Here is a 19,560-nt window from a genome sequence, read left to right on the forward strand (position 1 = left end):
AGACGGGGTTGGAAGAGGCACATAGAGGTTGGTTCAATTTGTGCGTGGATTCGCTAGGTAATTGAGAGTATACCTGTGTAATTCTTTTAAATCTTCTTAGTGGATTGTCTTGTGGCTGTTGCCCGTGGTTTTTTGATCACGATTGAAGGTGTCCAATTGTGGTTTTTCTACGTAAAATTGTTGTGTCAATTTGTCTTGATTGTTTGATTGAGATTATTATATTCTGCTTAAAATTGATACATAATAACAAATCAACATCTAGGGGATTTCTAGATTTTTCATATCTGATTCGTGATTAGTAATTAAAGAAGGTTGTTGAGCTATGACTACTATACCTTTGTCTTTGGAAAGTTTAGTAATTAATTTGTTAAATATTTATTCAATTGCATCAACTGTATGTGTATCTTGGGTGACTAAACTTGGTTTATTCCTATCATTTGAGAGGTTAATTAGTGATTTTTCAAGAGTCTTACTTGTTGATGTATGGCTATTTGACTATTTGATGACATTTGTAATTCAGCTATGTAATTAAGGGATCCTAAAAATCTTTGTAATTGGGTTTTGTCTAAGATTTCATCAAGAAACTTAGAAGAAAACTCAATAGATCGACTTATAGGAAGAATAATACTTTGGTAAACTTCATAACCTAAAAATCCAAATTGGATCAATTTAATCTAGATATATTTAAAAAGTATAAAAGTTGTACAAAAAACTTTAAAAAAAATTATTGAATACAACAAAATAAGATAATGTATTGAAGTTTTATATTTTTGTATTTTTTTTTTTGTATTTGGTGAATTAAAAAAAAAAGTCATAAAATATTATACTTCTTAAGTATATCTAGATTATGTGTATCTAAAAAATAAAAAAAAAATTGCATAATATATTAAAAAAAATCAGTAAAAATAAAAAGAACACAAAAAATAAAAATAAAAAAACTCAATTTTTTGTTGAGTTAAATCAAAAAAGATTATTGTTATTTCCCTTGAAATGACATAAACAAAATATCTGCATTATTTTTTTATGGGAAACTTACGTGTAGATCATAATAAGTGGACTTATTGTCCAATAGGTCCTATGATAATTAATGACATTTTTTATTAAACACTATTAAAAAATGCCACTAATTGTTAATTTTTAGCGACAATATGAAAATTTTGTCACAAAAAATGTCACTAATTATAAGTTTTAGTGACAGTTTAAAAAAATTGTCACAAAAAAGTGTCATTAATTCACAACTTTCAGCGACAATTTAAAAAATTTGTCATAGAAAAACGTCACTAATTGTAAGTTTTAGTAACAATTTATAAAAATTATGACAATAAAAAGTCACTAATTGTCAATTTTTAGTGACGTGTGTAAAAAAATCGTCACAAAAAAATTATTTTTAGCAACGATTTTACCAAGACTTATTTTCAATAGGACTTGATGAGAATTAAGTCTAACTATTAGGACCTATTGGTAGTTTATTCTTTTTTTTATTTATTTTATATTTTATTTTTTATATGTATAAAGGATAAGGGACAAATATGTCATTTTAATCTGACAAGCGGGTAAATGTAATTTTTCAAATGTGAGGGAGGATCTGTATCAAACAGAAACCTTAGGGGGTGTTAATGTAATTTACCAAAAAAAATTTAAGCTAATCTAATAGCAATAGTCTTTTTATTTTATTATATTTGTCTCAAAAAAAGAATACGATATATTTTAAAAACATACTTGTTATCCAATTTTATGAGACAAATATGATAAAATAAAAATATTATAATTATCAAATTAATCTAATTTTTTTTATTTTTTATTTTTATGAATAATACACATAAATAGCTTTGCAAATTAAATAATTTTGATGATTAAATATGGACCGCAACATCTTCTGAATTTTGACTTGCTCAATTTGCCTAAGTTTTAGCTTGTTGGCTATCGGGCTAATCATCTGGAAAGAAGGTGATAGCTAAAGTCGACAAAAGTGACAATCGCAATCGATAAATGTTGCACCGATCGTGTGGATAATTGTCCAAGCAATCAACTAGAAAGCACAAATTCAAATTTTTAGACAAACTTAAATTCCAACTACCAATTATTTTTATTAAGACCAAGTTTGGCATATCCAGGAAAAGTCAAAAAGTCAAAAAGTTAAAAAGTTAACACTATTCATCAAAAGTTAACAATTACGGCTACACAACTCTTAAACCTAATTTTCTCCTATAAACCAATTTTTATAATTTTTTATTACACATTTTTTTATAAAAAATCAAAAAATTAACCCAAACATCTATATTTTCTTCCTCAATTTTTTAATCCAAAAAAATAAAAAATACACTTATTTAAGACACCCTAAACAATTCCTAAATATAAATTTGACAAAAGTCGAACCTTAACATTAGTCAGTACACTAGGTTGACTTACTCCTTTACCAATTAGCTGCGCCAGACAAATTTTACTCTTCACTCTTATGCTGCTTGGTCTGTCTTGATTCTCTCGTTGTTTGATCTCTCACACTAAAAAGCGCTCAATCCAAATCTTAGGGACCTTCCAACAGCAAAAACAGGTAACCTTTCAATTACAAACAACTCATCTTTCCCACTGTCATTATTCATCAGTTACTAAATTTTTACCATTTTTTTCATCAAATCAAGCCAAAAACACACCAAATTTGATGAAAGAAGCTTTTGGGATAAGCTTGATGAAGTTTTTAAGTAAGTGAGGATTGGAGCATTAAATTTTTTCACCAAATCAAGCTTTTAGTTAAATTTGATGGAAAGCTATACTTATCAATTAAGCTTTTAACCAGCTTTTTTTACTCAAATTTGATAAATAATTAAAAAAATAAAATGAAGGATTGAAGATGCTCTAGTTGATATTTGTTTGTTCTTGTGTTCATTTTGAGTTGGGTTGGTAGTTTTCATGGTTAATTTTGCGGTTCAGAGAGTTACTTTTTTGAGAAATTGTATGTAGCATTCCTTCAGTTATATCATATAAGGGTTTGCCCAAAGTCAAATGGCCTTCTCTTCCACGCCGCCTCAATGCACTTATCATGTGTTCTTGAGCTTCAGAGGTGAAGACACCCGCAAGGCCTTTACTGACCACCTCTACACAGCATTATTAGGTTCGGGTTTTCGCACATTTAGAGATAATGATGTTATTGGGAGAGGTGAAAATGTTAAATCAGAACTAGACAATGCTATAAGAGAATCAAGGAGTTCAATAATTGTGTTTTCCAAAGACTATGCTTCTTCCAGATGGTGCCTTGATGAACTTGTGATGATCCTTGAACACAAGAGGACATCAGGACATGTAATTTTACCTGTCTTCTATGATGTGGATCCTTCCCAAGTTAGGAAACAAATGGGGAGTTTTGCGGAAGCATTTGGTAGACATGAAGAGCGATTCATGGGGGAAACTAATGAAAGGAAGAAGGAGTACCTGAGGAAAAAGGTGGAAGGGTGGAGAGCGGCACTTAGAGAAGTTGCTGATCTAGCAGGGATGGTCTTACAGAATCAAGCTGATGGGTAATTTCCTCATATCTTTATTTTTGGTAATGCATTATGAAACTGTTTTTGAGTTATTAAAAACTGTAATATTCATTATTTCGTTTTAATAAGAGTTCGCCACCTAGTGCTGTGGCAAGTGCTATCCCACCTCAGACTTGTTTGTGGTTGTGTGGATTTGAGTTACGGGCTCTACCAAAAAAGTGGGGCTGAGGTACTGTCAAACATATATAAGTGAACAACATATATGTTAATATACTTTAAAGAAAAACATGTGCTGGTAGAAGTTGATTATTGTGATGATAGTTGCCATGGTGGTAAAAGTTTTAGGAATAGCCCTTTTGCATAAATATTGCATATCATTTTATTTTGGTGGGCAGTTGTGTATTTAATTTGTAGTGGAGGAGTCTTCTTCTTCTTCTTCTTCTTCTTCTTCTTCTTCTTCTTCTCCTCCTCCTCTCTCTCTCTCTCTCTCGACTGATTGTTGAAGTCTTCCCCAAAATAGCACAACAATTAAGCGAGTAGAGAAATCCTATTATGCTTTTTCTATAACGTTCCTTGCTTGGCTAGCCTATTCTTTAATTCAAAAATTGTCTTGTTCTTTAATTCAAAATTATCTTACACAACCACACATTTTGTGTAATTGCATTTTCTTATCAAGATTTGGACAAACTATTTGGTATTTTCCATTATTTATGCAAGTAGTTTAGTATTATTTTAAGTCATGGCATGCTTATCGTGCTTTACTTTCCACTTTTCTGCAACTTGTAGGCATGAGGCAAAATTTATCCAAAAAATTGTCAAAGTGATTGAGGATAAGTTGAACCGCACAGTCTTAAATGTTGCCCCGTACTTAATTGGAATAGGATCCTGAGTCAAAAACATTAGTTCGTGGTTACAGGATGAATCAACTGATGTTAGCATAGCAGTGATTTATGGAATGGGTGGAATAGGGAAGACAACCATTGACAAATTTGTTTATAATTTGAATTTTGAAAGATTTGAAGCTAGCAGCTTTCTTGCAAATGTTAGAGAAATTTCAGAACGATCCAATGGTTTAATTTGTTTACAAAGGCAACTTCTTTCGGACATTTTAAAAAGGACAAAAGGAAAAAATAAGCAGTGTTGATGAAGTAATCATTAAGATTAAAGATGCCATTGGTTGCAAAAGAGTTCTTGTAGTTCTTGATGATGTGGATCAGCAGGACCAGTTTGATGCAATAATTGGAATGCGCAATTGGTTTTATCCAGGAAGTAAAATTATCTTAACCACCAGGCACAAGCAACTGTTAAAGGCTAATGAAGTTTATATGATGCATAAGGTGGAGAGATTTGATGATGATGAATCATTAGAGCTTTTCAGTTGGCATGCCTTTGGACAAGACCATCCCATTGATTGTTATGTTGAGCATTCAAAAAGGGTAGTACAACACTGTGGAGGCCGACCTTTAGCTCTTCAAGTTTTGGGTTCTTCTCTATCTGGGAAAAGCTTAAATATATGGGAAAACGCAATAAAAAAATTGGTGGCTATTCCTGATTCTCAAATTCTAAAAAAGCTAAAAATAAGCTATGATTCTTTACAAGATGACCATGACCAAAATCTATTCCTTCATATTTCTTGTTTCTTTATTGGAAAGGGCAAAGATTTCACTATTAGAATCCTAGATGAATGTGGTTTCTACCCAACAGTTGGGATTCAAAATCTCATTGACAGATGTCTCTTAACGATTAATGAACAAAACAAATTGATGATGCACCAATTGCTTCAAGACATGGGAAGAGAAATTGTTCGCCAAGAATCACCCAAGGAGCTGGGTAAACGCAGCAGATTATGGCACAACAATGATTCCTTTAACGTTTTGAGAGACAAAACTGTGAGAAACATACTACTCTTTTACCTATTTATTTTTTTTTTTTTTGGGTTCATGGATGTTCTTTTCTTATTCAAGATGTTTTATCTTATCAGGGAACAGATTCAATTGAAGGCCTTTTCCTTGACATGCATGTGTTAGGGGAAGATAATTGTTCCATGACAAGCTTTGGTGTTAATAATGCAAAACGACCCCGCTTTGAAGAACTTAGTAACAAATCATTGCTTGCAGACCAAGGCAACTCACAGAAACGACATTGTTTTGGTTTCTTCTCCTGGCACCCAATAAACATTGGTGTAAGAAATTCAAATCAGGTTGAGTTGGAAACTGATGCATTTGCAAGGATGCGCAAACTTAGATTGCTGCAGCTCAATTATGCAGAAACCACAAGAGGGTAAGGACTTCCCTAAAAGATTAAGATGGTTGTGTTGGCATGGATTTCCTCTAAAATCCATACCAAGTGATTTTTCTATAGAGAGCCTAATTGCTCTTGGCTTGCGCAATATAAGCTTGGAACAAGTTTGGAAGGGGACCAAGGTATGATTAATTATTATTTATTTATTTTTATATTTTTTTCTTCTACTGATCTTTTATTTTCAGGACCAACATATGAATTCTGTAAACTGTTTTCGTATTTTTATTACAGTTGCTGGGATTATTGAAATTCCTCAATCTCAGTCATTCCTATGGCCTCACCAATACCCCTAACTTCGACGGACTCCCTAATCTTGAGAATTTGATCCTTAAGGATTGCATAAACTTGGTAGAGGTTCATGAATCAATAGGGAAATGAGGGAGGCTTGTTTTCTTGAATCTAAAAGGTTGCAAAAATCTTGAGAAGCTTCCGAGCAAAATTGGTCATCTTACATCCCTTGAAAAACTCATTCTCTCTGGTTGCTCAAAGCCTGATCAGTTGCCTGAGTTGGGAAAGATGAAATATTTAACAGTGCTGCACGCAGATGGAACTGCCATTAATAGAATAGCGACTACCACAAGTGAGGATAAATCATGGAGTTCGCTCTTCTGGTCTTGGGTATTGAAACCAAGAAAAAGTACGGAATCCATCTGTTTTCCATTGGCTTCTTTATACCAGGCTCATTAGTAAGCTTAAGCCTTTCAAATTGCAATCTGTCAAATGATGATCTTATGAAAAGTCTTGGTAGCTTATCTGTGTTGCAAGATTTGAATCTTAGTGAGAATCCAATTTCTAGCCTACCGGAGAGCATCAAAGGTCTTAATGTGCTCCAATCACTTAGGTTATCTCGTTGCACTAGACTCCAATCACTGCCAGAACTTCCAATGAGTTTAGAAATGTTGAATAGCTCACTGGGAATGGTAACAAATCTTCCTAACTTGTTGAGATCTCTGATTTTGGACTCAAGTGATTGCAAAAAACTAGTTGAGGTTCAGGGGATGTTCAAGTGAGAGCCTATTGGCAATGCTGGTGCAGAAATGATTTACAACTTGGGCCTAGTTGATTTGGAATCCATGGGAAGCCTTGAGGTGGAATTGCTGAACAACATGACATCCACAAGAAAGAAGGGTCCACTTCAAGTGCTCTGTGTGTGTGTGTGTGTGTGTGTGTGTGTGTTTATGTATGTATATGTGTATATATAGTTGTTTGCATAATTGATCGTTAATGTTATTTTGAATACCATGGCACAGGGACTGTATGAATGTGGTATATACAGCATATGTGTTCCTGGGAATGAGGTGCCAGGCTGGTGTAGCAATAAGAGAAAGGGGTCCTCGATATCATTTAATGTGCCTTTAGTCCCTAATCTCAAGATTATAGCCTTGAACGTATATATTGTCTATGCATTTGCCAATTATATAAGTCTTGCAAGTAGCTATCAATTTGATTATATTAAAATCAGCAATAAGACCAAAGGTTTGAAGTGGACCTACAGCCTAATGTTCAGTGGCACTCCCGATGACAACACTATGATATGGTTTAGCCGTTGGGAAATTGGGCGTCTTTTGATGGAAGGTGGAGATAAAATGAATCTCTCTGCGAGTTTTGATGATGTTTTTCAGGTAAAGGAAGTTGGAGTCCAGATTGTGTATGATGAGTGTGAAGAGAAAGGCATTCAACACCGCAATGCCCATCCTTCTCATCACAATGTCATGAATGTTGGAGATTTATCCGAATATCATGTAAGAACAGGCTCATACTTTCTATGCCATCATGGTTATGATTGCCATCAAGACTACCACCAAGACGGTTCGTCGTCTAAGACAGACAAGATTTTATTTGGGGACTCTGAAGAAACAACAGGTGATTGTATCTTTCCATTTGATAAATATGATTAGTACATAAAAATCATATCACTGATAGCAAATAAGCATAAATAGTGATTGTAGTTGTAGATGTGAGTTGTTGGTAATCTAGGGAATGCTGTCAAAATCTGTAATTTTATTTGAACATTTATTCCGATCTGATCTGCAGGGTTTACAGATGAAGAATGAAGAAAAGAAGATAGAAAGGAAGGATAATAGCAAAAGGGTGACTTGCTGCTGGCAATGGCTGGGACAAGAACATTAGTAAACTCCCTCTTTCTTTGATATGTTTTTGTTTTACTCAATTTTATTGATTACTTGCAATAATAACCCTTGTGTTATTCTAACGCCACCTTCCGAAAATGCTGAGATTTGATATTTAAAACAACATAACAATGTTTATGTTTTCAGATATTAATGACTAAAGAAGGTTTATCTGAGCATGAGCAGGCCATGGAAGGACTGCCCGGTTCTGAAATCGATGGTCAGTCCCAGGCAGTGAAGGTATCAACTCTTGCTGAAGGGACTAGCAAAATCAATTGTGATGGGACTATCAGCCTTTCTAAGAAGGCTGTTGCATTTGCTGTCCTGCTTAGAAATCATCAAGGGATAATTATTGTTTGGAAAGAAGGGAGAATTATCCTTCTGCCAAACTGGATGTCCTGAAGGAGCTGATGCAAGTTTGTGCTTTAGATTTTCCATCTTTGGACTTGTTCTTCGATCATTCATGGAGTCATAGTGTAACCTGCTCAATTGACACACCACCATATTTTGTCGTAAATTTTGAAAGTCCAACCAAAATAAGAGTTTACATGTATGAAATTACAAGTGGTAAATCAATAACAAAAAATATGTAGTATTCTTTTCACATGATTTGAGTCTCCAATAATTCCTTTTTAGTTTCCATTGTCCTTATTTTTTCAGCAGTTCCAATTTCTTCTGTTTACAATTCAGCCCAATCTGCACTGAATCTGGCTATTTTCTATCTTGTATTGGTAAATTTAGAAACATTTTAGCGATTTGTTCAGGCAGTCTAAGGGAGCCAAATTCTATTACATGTGTGAAAAACAATTCAAATCTGATTAACTCTCTCATCTTTTTCTCCCTAAAAGTGTGAAAAAAAATATAAATAAATAAATAGAGCATTCAAACCGTACAGAGTTTTGCTTGTAATTCTTGATTATTGATGGTTGATTAAGATGGACTAGATCAAGGAGAGTTCGTTTTCAACCTTCAATAATTCCTTTGTTCAGTGGATTATGAAGCTGTATACATCCAATCTCTTCTGCCTGTGTTTGATTGGAAGATTTGATGAGAAAAATGAAAAGAGAAATGCAATGCAATCTCACTCTTTGTGATGAGCGGGGTGGGTGTTGTCACAGCCAAAACGGACCGTTTTGTTTTTAAAAAAAATAAAAATTAAAACAAATCCCTTTTGAGAAGTAAATATATATATATGTTATATTTTTGTCTCAAAATCAATTTTTTGGACAAATTACGACGATAGTCCCTATACTTTGGTTTTTATGTCATTTTAGTCATTGTAATTTCAATTGATTTGATTTTGATACTGAATTTATGATTTTGTTTCAATTTGGTCTAATTGATTACAATTCTTAATATTTTTTTATGAAAAATATGCAGATAAATGTCACGTGTCATATTTTTAAAGGTAAATTTATAAACTTACTCAACTCAATTAGTTAATCTCAATCAATTTAGTGATAATGTTAAAAAAAAAAAAACGCTAACCATATTATTAATTGGACCAAATTGAAATAAAATCTAAAATTAAGAGTTAAAGTTAAGCCAATTGAAAGTGTAATGATCAAAATGACACATGGGTTAAATATAGAGACCATCAGTGTAATTTTCCAAAAATATTTCAGGGTAAATTGCACCAATAGTTCTTATATTTTGTCTTTGTGTTTTTGGTTCATAAAATTGTAATTGATTCGATCTGACTATATATTTTTGACTTTGTTCCAACTTGATTCAACTCATTATAATTGCTAAATATTTTTTTTATAAAAAAGGTGCATATAAGCAACATGTGTCACGTTTTAAGAGCAAATTTATAAACTCTATCAATTTGCTGAGTTAACATTAACTAATTTAGTAATTATTTTTCATCAAAAATCTTAACCAATGTATTTGATTTTAATTTTTTGAATTTAATTTTCTAATTGAGTTTTTCGTTTTTCAAGTTATTTTATTTTATTCTTAGTGAATATTTTTAAAATTTTGAACATTTTTTTAATATTTTTTTAAATGTACCTTAGTTAGATGTATTTAAAAAGTAAAATATTTGTAAAAAAATATTTTAAAAATCAATAAATACACAAGAATATGAAAAATGTAATGAATTTTTGATATTTAGTGAATTTTTTAAAGATTTTTTTTTTTACAAATATTATATTTTTTAAGTGTATTTATATTAGGTGTATCTAAAAATTTAAAAATTTACTTAAAATATTAAAAAAAATTAGTAAAAACTAAGTTGAACGTCATTATCAATTGGATCAAATTGACACAAAAAACTAAAAGAAGGGTAAATTTGTTCTTTAGGGTAAATTTTGATCTTTAATTTTACTTTTTCATGTCAATTTGTTTCAATTGATAATGGCGTTAGATTTTTGATGAAAAATAATTTTTCGTTTGGGAAATAGGTTGACTTTTTGGCTTTTTACCTATTTTAACCTGAGCTAAAAAGTCTCTCTTGGGTTAGGCTTTTTGGTTTTTTTGACTTTTGTGAGAGAAAAAATAAAATGATTATGATTTAAATGTGACATTTTGTTTTATTGACATTTTAGCCTGTTTTGTTTTTTTGTGACTATTTTAGTCTTTTTAGCCCTAAAAGCAACATGCCAAATGAATTGGTTGATGTTAACTCAGTAAATTAATAAAATTTATAAATTTGCTCTTAAAAGGTGACACATATCGTTTATATGCATATTTTTCGTCAAAAAAATTAACAATTATAATGAATTAAATCAAATTAGGACAAAGTCAAAATTATATCAAATGGAGTTAGTTAAAATTACATGAACTAAAAACATAAAGACAATATATAAAAATTATCGGTGCAATTTATCCTAAAAAAAAATTTAACAAAAAATTGATTTTGCGACAAATTTTTTTTCCTAAAATCAACCTAAACCTAAAAATTACACTACAGTAAAACCGTGGCTCATCAAAACGGTTTTTTTTGTTTATTTGTTTATTTGTTTTTTTTTTTTGTTTTTTCAAATAAACAAAACGGTCCCATTTTGACGGTCACAGTACCTTCCTGTGACAGCACCCTCCCCCGTTATCCTTTTTGTTTGGTTCTAATGGCAAAATTAAAGGAAAAGAGAGTGAGAAAAAAATTGAAATCTTACTTTTTTATCTTTTGTGTTTATTTAGGTTATTTTTTTCTTTATTTCTTAACTTAACCAAACATAACTTGTAATTCAAATTCTATCAATTCTTTTTTCGTTTCTTTCTATTTTTATTTCCCTCATCAAATCTTCCAACCAAACATAACTTAATGGAAAGTGAAAAGGAAATGTAATTCCATTTTTTATTTGGTTATATGAAAAACACAGAAAAAAAAAAAAAAAAGTGAGGGAAATGTAATTTCAGTTTTTATCTTTTGAATTGACATAGCTATTTTCTTTCTTTAATATTCAACTCAACCCAACATAGCTTGAAATTTGAATCTTATCAATTTTTTTTTTCATTTTCTTTCTATTTTCCTTTTTTTTCTATTTCTCTCATCAATTTTTCCAACCAAATACAACCTTCGTTTGGGATTTGACTTTTTAATTTTTTGGCTTTTTGACTATTTTGGCATGGGGCTAAAAAGTTTCGTTTGGAATAAACTTTTTAACTTTTTTGACTTTTGTGAGAGAAAAAATAAAATAGTTATGATTTTGATGTGATATTTTGTCTTATTGACTTTTTAATTTATTTTAACTTTTTATGACTAAAATAGCCAAAAAAAAAAAATAGTCTAAAAGATTCAAGAGATGAATTGAGTTGAGGATTCAACATGGGTGCTCCAATTCCAATGATAAAAATGATAAAAGAAACAACACAAAGGATCCAAAGCAATAGGGCGTGAATTTGTTAGGTATTGTGAGAAGTTTTGATTCGTATTGTATCTTATTCTTCTAAGTGAATTGGTACTTGGCCTTTGGGCTTGTGATTTTTTCAATCATTATTGGAAATGTTCTAATAGTAATTTTTTCCACGTTAAAATCAATTGCGTTCAATTGATTCAATTGTTAGATAGATGAAATTCATGTTTGAAATATTAGATTGGATCTATCCATGTTCTATTATATTCATTAGGGATTAGATCGTCTTCAATCTATTTTGTGAATTAGATCGTGTTGTTCAGGTCCAAGAAGCCCATTATAGGTCCCATCTCGATAATTCGAATTGTTCATTTTTAAAACCACAACGTGTTGTTCATCTATAAAAAAAATCAAGTCGATCTGATAATTGTAACTATGTTATTTTATGACATTTATTTGAAAAAAAAGAACAATAAATATTATTTGAAAACTAGACAATTCATTTTTGGGGAAACAAATATAATAAATTAACGAGGCTATGATTATCGAAGCGATCTGATTTTTGTAATGCATGATTTACACGTTGTTTACAAAATGAACGATTTAAATCATTGAGATGGAATCCGTAATGGGCCATATGGGCCTGAAAAACAAGGTTAGTCTAAGACAACCTACTATACTTATTCATTAATAGTTAATTATGTCTTAATATAATTTATTTTAAAAATAATAATAGAGAAAATGATATATAAAGTCTATTTTTAAACTATTTTTTTTAATTTAATAGTGTATAAGTGAGATAATTAGTCGATGATTATAAAATATAAAAGAAAGAGTATTATTTTAAATATTTTAATTAATTGTCATGTTATTAAATTAAAAAAATAAATTTAATTTTTAAATTTAAATAATAATTAGTTGATTTGACTACGATTTTGACATTTTTTTAGTAGTTTTTTTTGTTCGTTTTGGTCAGTGTGAATCCAGCTATTGTGCTTGTGTATTGCCACAACTTCATGTGGGCTCACCCCTTTTAATTGGAGAAGTTATTGTGCATTTGCCTTTTAAGTTTGATGGAGGGAGTGAGTCTTATAAATTTGTGTCGACGGATTAAATAATATGAATAATATGATAAAAAATAATTGGTGAGAAATATCACGAGGTGACACTTTTGAAATAATCAATAATTTTTCCTTTAATTTCCCACTTGCGCCACACTCCAATAACTAATCCTTTTATATGTGAAGGGGCAACGCGTAGCCCAGTCTCCCTTGGCAATAATTTCACTCCTTATGTTGTGTCTTAATGAGTGGAGGAAGTAGTTGAATTTGGATATCACTGCTGACACGGACGAAGCATGAAATTGTGACTCCTAATCACGCCTAATATCTTGAATGGGTCTAGCTTTCCTCTAGTTTCGGATTAGATTGGAGAGTACTGTTGGATCTGTGAAGGTCTATCACTGGTCTCATTTCGATAATTTGAATTGTTCAATGTGTAGAGCTCATCGAGAATTATGTCTGTGAAAAATCACATTGATTGGATATCGATAATTTTTTTTTTTTTTTTGATCAGACGTTTATCAACCATTTACTGTCTATTTTTGACGAGTTTTATACATTAAATAATTCGAATTATCAAAATAAAATCTATAATAAACCTCAACAAATCTAATAATATCCGAAAATCCAATCAAGGACTAGAGGGAAACCAGACCATCTTGAATATCTTCCCCCTCTTATCTCTACATCTTTCTTAGTATTCTCACCAATTTAAAAAGAAAAATGATTTAAACCTCTAAAAGGAGAGCTCTAATGGAGCATTAATTTATCTTTTTCTTCCCCATATTTTGTCCTTTACCTCATTTTTTTTTTTAATTTTTATTTTATTTTATGTAGCTAGCTCATTAGAGCTGCTACAATACAGCTCTAATTAGAGCTCAGCAGCACTACCGATTTAAAAATCATTTTCTCTTGCTAGCCACTGTATGATTCGACCACTGACCCTGCTTTTTGTCCAATCTCTCTTTTTTTGACTATTGTTTTTCCTTTTTTATTATCAAGCTTATGCTTTTTCAAAATTTATATTTTATATTTAAATAATTTTTAATTTATTTCTGAAATATATTTTCAAAACATGATTACAACTTCTTGATAAAGTAATATAAGTCGAAAATACAATTTTAAATTTTAAATTATATAATTAAAATATGACTTTACAAAATAATAAGTATATATAAAATAAATTCAAAATAACTTTAAGTAAAAAAATTATAAAATACACCCCTCAAAAAAGACATGTATCTTATGATTTTTTTAATCTTTGATAATGATAAAAAAAAAAAATTCTTTGTTGCTCAAAAAAAATAAATAAATAAAATATTTGTGATTTTTGTTATGACTTTATTTGGACTCAATATGGTGTTGGCTATAATTTAATTATGATCTATTATAATTGTTATTTTAGTTTTTTTGGATAAGTAAGTCATATTATAACCAAAAAAGAAAGATATACAATGAAATTCAATACACAGCTTTTGATGGGAGCACAAAAATAATCAAAATAAACTACTCCATCAAAAGACAAACTGAGCTTATAGAAAACAAGCACAACATTCCCAACAAAACAAGAATTCAGAATTTCCTTCTAGCATTCTTCAAGTCATGAAGTTTCACTTTAAGTTTCTGTTATTCTCTTTTGAAGTCTCCCCATAACTAGGATCACTTGGAGATGGACTCCCTCTATTTCTCAACTCTTGACTTGAATTTCCATTTCCTAACTTGTCCATATCACACGATTCAAGGACATCAAAGGCATTAGATGTTGAGGGGACAGAAGACTGCGTCTCTCTCTCTCTTTGTTGATCAATGGCGTTGAACCTTGCCCACTATCTCTCCCCTTTTTCTTCACCACTTCCCATTTAGTCGGAATTTGTGTTTTAGTGTCCTTGACTCTCTACTCATGTTTGAAGGAGGGAGGGTTCAAAGAATTTGGCTTTTGAGGGCACAAATTAGTGGTATGGCCAAAAGTCTTACAACCATCACACCTTTGAGGCTTCCATGGTACCTCATCTTGAATCTCATATGGGTCACCATAACCAAGATTTATTTTGAAAGACTTAGGGATCTTTTTATTTGCTGGCACTTCAATACAAATTCTTGCAAATGTAAGTCTGCTTCTCTTGAAAGTTGGCTCATCCAAATAAAGAGGAGTTCCCAAGATGCTAGCTATGTAGCCCAAACCCTCTTCACTCCAAAGTTCCAAAGGAACATTGTACAACTTCACCCACAATGGCACACTTGAAAATTCACACTTTGTTAGTTTTAGTCCAGGTTGCCATTTTTTAATAACAATCAATCTAGCCCCAACATAATAGGGGCCATTTTCTAAGATTGTGTCCATAGCCTCTTCATTTTTTACTTTAAAAATAAAAAAACCATTGTCAATGGAGACAACGTCCTCAAGCAAATTTTCCCAAAGTTTCTCCGCCCAAGTTTTCACATAATAGAAAGAGAATCTTTTATCAATGAAGTATCCAACCAAAGCATTTTCCCAATGAGAAAAGCCTTTTTTTGAGATCTCAATAGGGACATTGTAAATGCCATCTATTTGGTTCTCAATCTTATGGGCACCTATTTTATACTTCAATTTTGACACCTTGTTAATCTCTTCTTTAATTAAAGAGCTCCCAAGTTGTAGAGGTTTACCTGATATAGCAAGTGTATCCAGACCTTCACTACCATCTTCCATATGTAGATCAACCGAATCCTCATTTCGACAAGCTCGCACGGGCTTATCGCTCTCTCGTTGCTTGGAACCCATTACTTCTTTCCTTTGATTAGCACTAAGTGAGCCAAATTTATTTGACAACATCATTTCGTTTGCCACCAATGGGGACACAGTGGTCAATTTTGGCCACTGCTCAACATCAGTTAGCACTCTAGTTGGTGTGTTCCATTCATTAGGTGTTTGATGCTGCTTTAGTGATTGCTCAGGTGAGGCTTGCATTTCCACAGTCCAGCGAAACTGTGTTGTACCAAGATCACAATCACACTCAATTGAGCTATCTTCTGAATCTACGTCCCTCAATCCCCTCTTGTTTACATTTGAGGGCCCTTGCCACGGTCCCACAAAATCTCCAAGTGAAAGAGATTTGGGGGGGCCTCGAATGCGTGTAGACAGGCAGGGAAGTACATTAGGCATATCATCAGTAGATAGTTGATCCACCTGATTTACAAACTCCTTCAAAGATACCTTAGTCGAAGATTTGCTTTTTGATTTACTCTTGGCTAGTTTGCTCTTGGCTAGTTTGCCCTTTTTCAATGATAGCTTACTACCCTCTATGTCCCTCTCATTGTCCTTCTCTTTCTCTTTCTCCTTCTCCTTAATCATCTTATGATAGCACAGTGACAAGGTTTTCACTGGGGCATTTTGTCGAACAGGTAAAGGGCTAAACCTTCAACTGAGCAATTCAGGACCAGCAAACAGAGCTTTGTCAACGCAGCAAAGAATAGGAGGTAGGGAGAGCAGTTTACTTAATCCAACAAATTGGAATGGAAATCAACACAACCTCAGGAACCTTGGCATTACATTACCAGTTTCAAAGAAGAAAAGCATAGAGCATACCCAGCTGCAAGATTGAAACTTGGTCAGACTGAAGATTGCCCAGCTGCGAGAAGCCCCTCTTGATGCAGGTATGTTTTACAGTTTTGGTCGTGCTCTAGGTTGCTGAATCGTTGGACGACGCTTCGGTTTAGAACTGACCTTTCTCTTTCTCTTTCTCTCTCTATTGTTATTTTAGTTATGACTGAGAAGATTTTACTTATGTTTTGTTGTAATTTTTTTTTATTTTTATGGGCAAAATAGAATTATTATTAATGAAGGAACATAAAGTACAATTTGATGAAGTTATTGGTTAGGACCTATTTTGGTTTTGATTATGACTTAAGTTTTATGGGAGGAGTGGGATTTATGAATTTGTATTTAATAATTAAAAAAAAAATTGATAAATTGTATCGTCATGTGATTCCCCTCGAGCAACCAACAAATTTTCCTTTAATTCCCTACTTATGATTCGACCACGGACGCTGCTTTTGTCCAATCCCACTTTTTGACAATTTTTTTTTTTGTTTTTTTATTATCAAACTTATGCTTTTTCGAAATTTATATTTTATATTTAAATAATTTTTAACTTATTTTTGAAATATATTTTCAAAATAGGTAAAGCACAAATAAATTATAAAATATAAACTTATAAATAGTTTAGTCTGTCATTTCTTCTTATCAACTCAAAGATTCGATTAAAGTGTAAATTACACAAAAGAATAGTTACTTACACATTCGAGTTTAATTTTTTAGGGATAAAAGTGAGTTTCACCATATGTGAAATTACACATTTGAGCAATCTGCACTGTAGAGGTTTTGGATTTTTTCTCATTTTGGAACAAATCTCATGTTATAAACAAGAACGTAACATTCTAATATAATACAAAAAAAAATTCATCAGTGTACTTTTCCTAAACGTAACATTTTAATCAATATAATCACAAACGTAACACTCCAATATAACACACTCTAATATAATACAAAAATACTAAAAAACTCCTTAGTGTACTTTTTCTAAACGTAACATTTACAGTTTGAAATCCTACATTTATCCAAAGCTTAGTAAGATATTTTTGTACTCATTTTGGAATAGTTTGAAGAATCCCACACCTTTTTTTGGAGGGTTATGTTTGGGAAAAGCACACAAAGAAATTTTTTTGTATGTTACATTGGAGTGTTACGTTTAGAAAAAGTATACTAAGAATTTTTTTAGAATGTTACTTTGGAGTGTTATGTTTGAGTGTTACATTGGAGTGCTACAGTTTGAAATTATACATTTATCCAAAGCATACTAAGGAGTTTTTGTAACGCCCTCAAAATAATAACAATAAACCCATCAGATAAGACATGCATTTACATTTAAACTAACCGCATTCCTTTCATTCATTAGAATTCCAAGACATAAGTATTACATATTAACCTCATAACAAAATGCCCTACGGGCTTACAGCTTTCCAAGTTAACACTTGGTTACAACAAAGAGTTCTAACTCGTTTACACATTAAGCCCTTGGCTTGAAATTACATGTAATACATCAAAAGTAAAACGACAAAACTATGCCCGCCACTAGCCTCCCAGCTATGTCCTTGGAGGTGGCATGCTTCCTGCACCTGAAAATGATATTCCCATATAGGGTGAGCCACAGCCCAGTAGAAATACACTAAACCAACCATGGACAATGACTAAAACATTAGCAATTGATAGTTGGTCAACACTGATACAATCACATAAATTACATATTTACGTCAACGACTTACAAGTCCCAATTACTTTTCATTTTCCCTTTTTAACAGATAAGCATGCTAGCTCTATCATCATTTCCACAGATATGTATAAAAACTATATCTCACATTCTCAACAGATATGTATAACAACAATATCCACAGATAAGCATACAAGCTGTATCCACATTCTACAACAGATATGTGTATCAACAATATCCACAGATAAGCATACAAGCTGTATCCACACTTCACAACAGATATGTATATCAACAATATCCACAGATAAGCATACAAGCTGTATCCACACTTCACAAAGATAAGCATATGAGCTCTATCTTCACTTCTCTAGACAAGCATATGAGCTCTGTCTACGGAGTTCATCCCCTATCTCCTCCAAATACCTATCCGGTTTAGAGGTACATCCCCTATCTTCCCCTAAACCGCGGAGTACATCCCCTATCTCCTCCTCTACACATAACGTATATAAACACATTGGTTCTATATACAATCACACAATACATACAAATAATGTATTCTATCAACCGTCAAGTTCCATGACACATTTCATTGATTAGTTTCAGTTTACCTAATCATCATGCATTGTCTACAACAATCACGACTATCCTCCACCGATAGCCCAAAGCAGTTATTTCTAAAACAGAAAATAAATGCACAAATGGATATTCAATCAACATTTCATTTCCTCATTTCTCACCAATTAATTATCCCAATTAATTAAACAATGTAATTTGGCCATTTTCCATAATTACTATTTCAACCCTTAGGTTCCATTTTCATCAATGATTCAACAATCATTCCATTTTTCTATGCCAAACATGCATCTAGGTTTATTATGAATAAAACCCCAACTTTTGTAAAATTACACAAAAGCCCCAAACTTTCACAAAATTACCAAACCAAGCCCAACATCTCAAAATACCAAAATTTAAAGACAAAACCCATAGAGAGGAGTAGGATATCCCTACCTTGAAGTTTTAGCCCCAAAGGAGATGAAGACTCCAAGATCAACTTGCTCCAAATCCAAACTTTTTCAGATTAAGTCGAAGCTCTCAACGCCCTCTATCTTTTTAACAAAGGCCCTAGGCTAGATTCACACCCTAGGGAGATCAAATCTTAGAGAGAGTGTAAGTTTAGGGAGAGAGAGTGTCGAATTTAGGTTTTGCTCAAAGAAAGGGACTGAAAAAGTGATGTTTAAGACGCTGCTGTCCGCTGATATAAAACACTCTCGCTCGAGCGAAGGATTGGTCGCTCGAGCGACCAGACACAGAAAACTCTCGCTCGAGCCAAGAAGTTCTCGATCGAGCGAAGAAAAACCCAGACCGCTCGAGCCACGAAAAGCTCGCTCGAGCCAGAAACTACAACTCTCAGGTCCAGAACCAGGCGCAACACAACGCTCGCTCGAGCGACAAACTCCTCGCTCGAGCGAAGGACCAAAAATCTGGGCAGCAACACTAGGCTCCCAAGCACAACCAACCTGTAACAAACCTGCCCAACACATCCCATAACT

At 32.4% G+C, this 19,560-nt stretch overlaps 1 pseudogene across 1 annotated transcript; it reads left to right on the forward strand.

The window, feature by feature from the left end:
- The first annotated feature begins 2,856 nt into the window (after positions 1 to 2,856).
- LOC145790567 (disease resistance protein RPV1-like) lies at positions 2,857 to 8,192 on the forward strand (annotated as a pseudogene). The gene is made up of 7 exons (XR_014329392.1): positions 2,857 to 3,512; positions 4,263 to 5,365; positions 5,458 to 5,899; positions 6,009 to 6,916; positions 7,028 to 7,640; positions 7,812 to 7,906; positions 8,054 to 8,192. The product of XR_014329392.1 is annotated as a disease resistance protein RPV1-like (transcript).
- The last annotated feature ends 11,368 nt before the right edge of the window (positions 8,193 to 19,560 follow it).

This window comes from Camellia sinensis, chromosome 5 (genome assembly GCF_055761805.1).
Source record: "Camellia sinensis isolate YWXY chromosome 5, ASM5576180v1, whole genome shotgun sequence".
Lineage (NCBI taxonomy): Eukaryota > Viridiplantae > Streptophyta > Magnoliopsida > Ericales > Theaceae > Camellia > Camellia sinensis.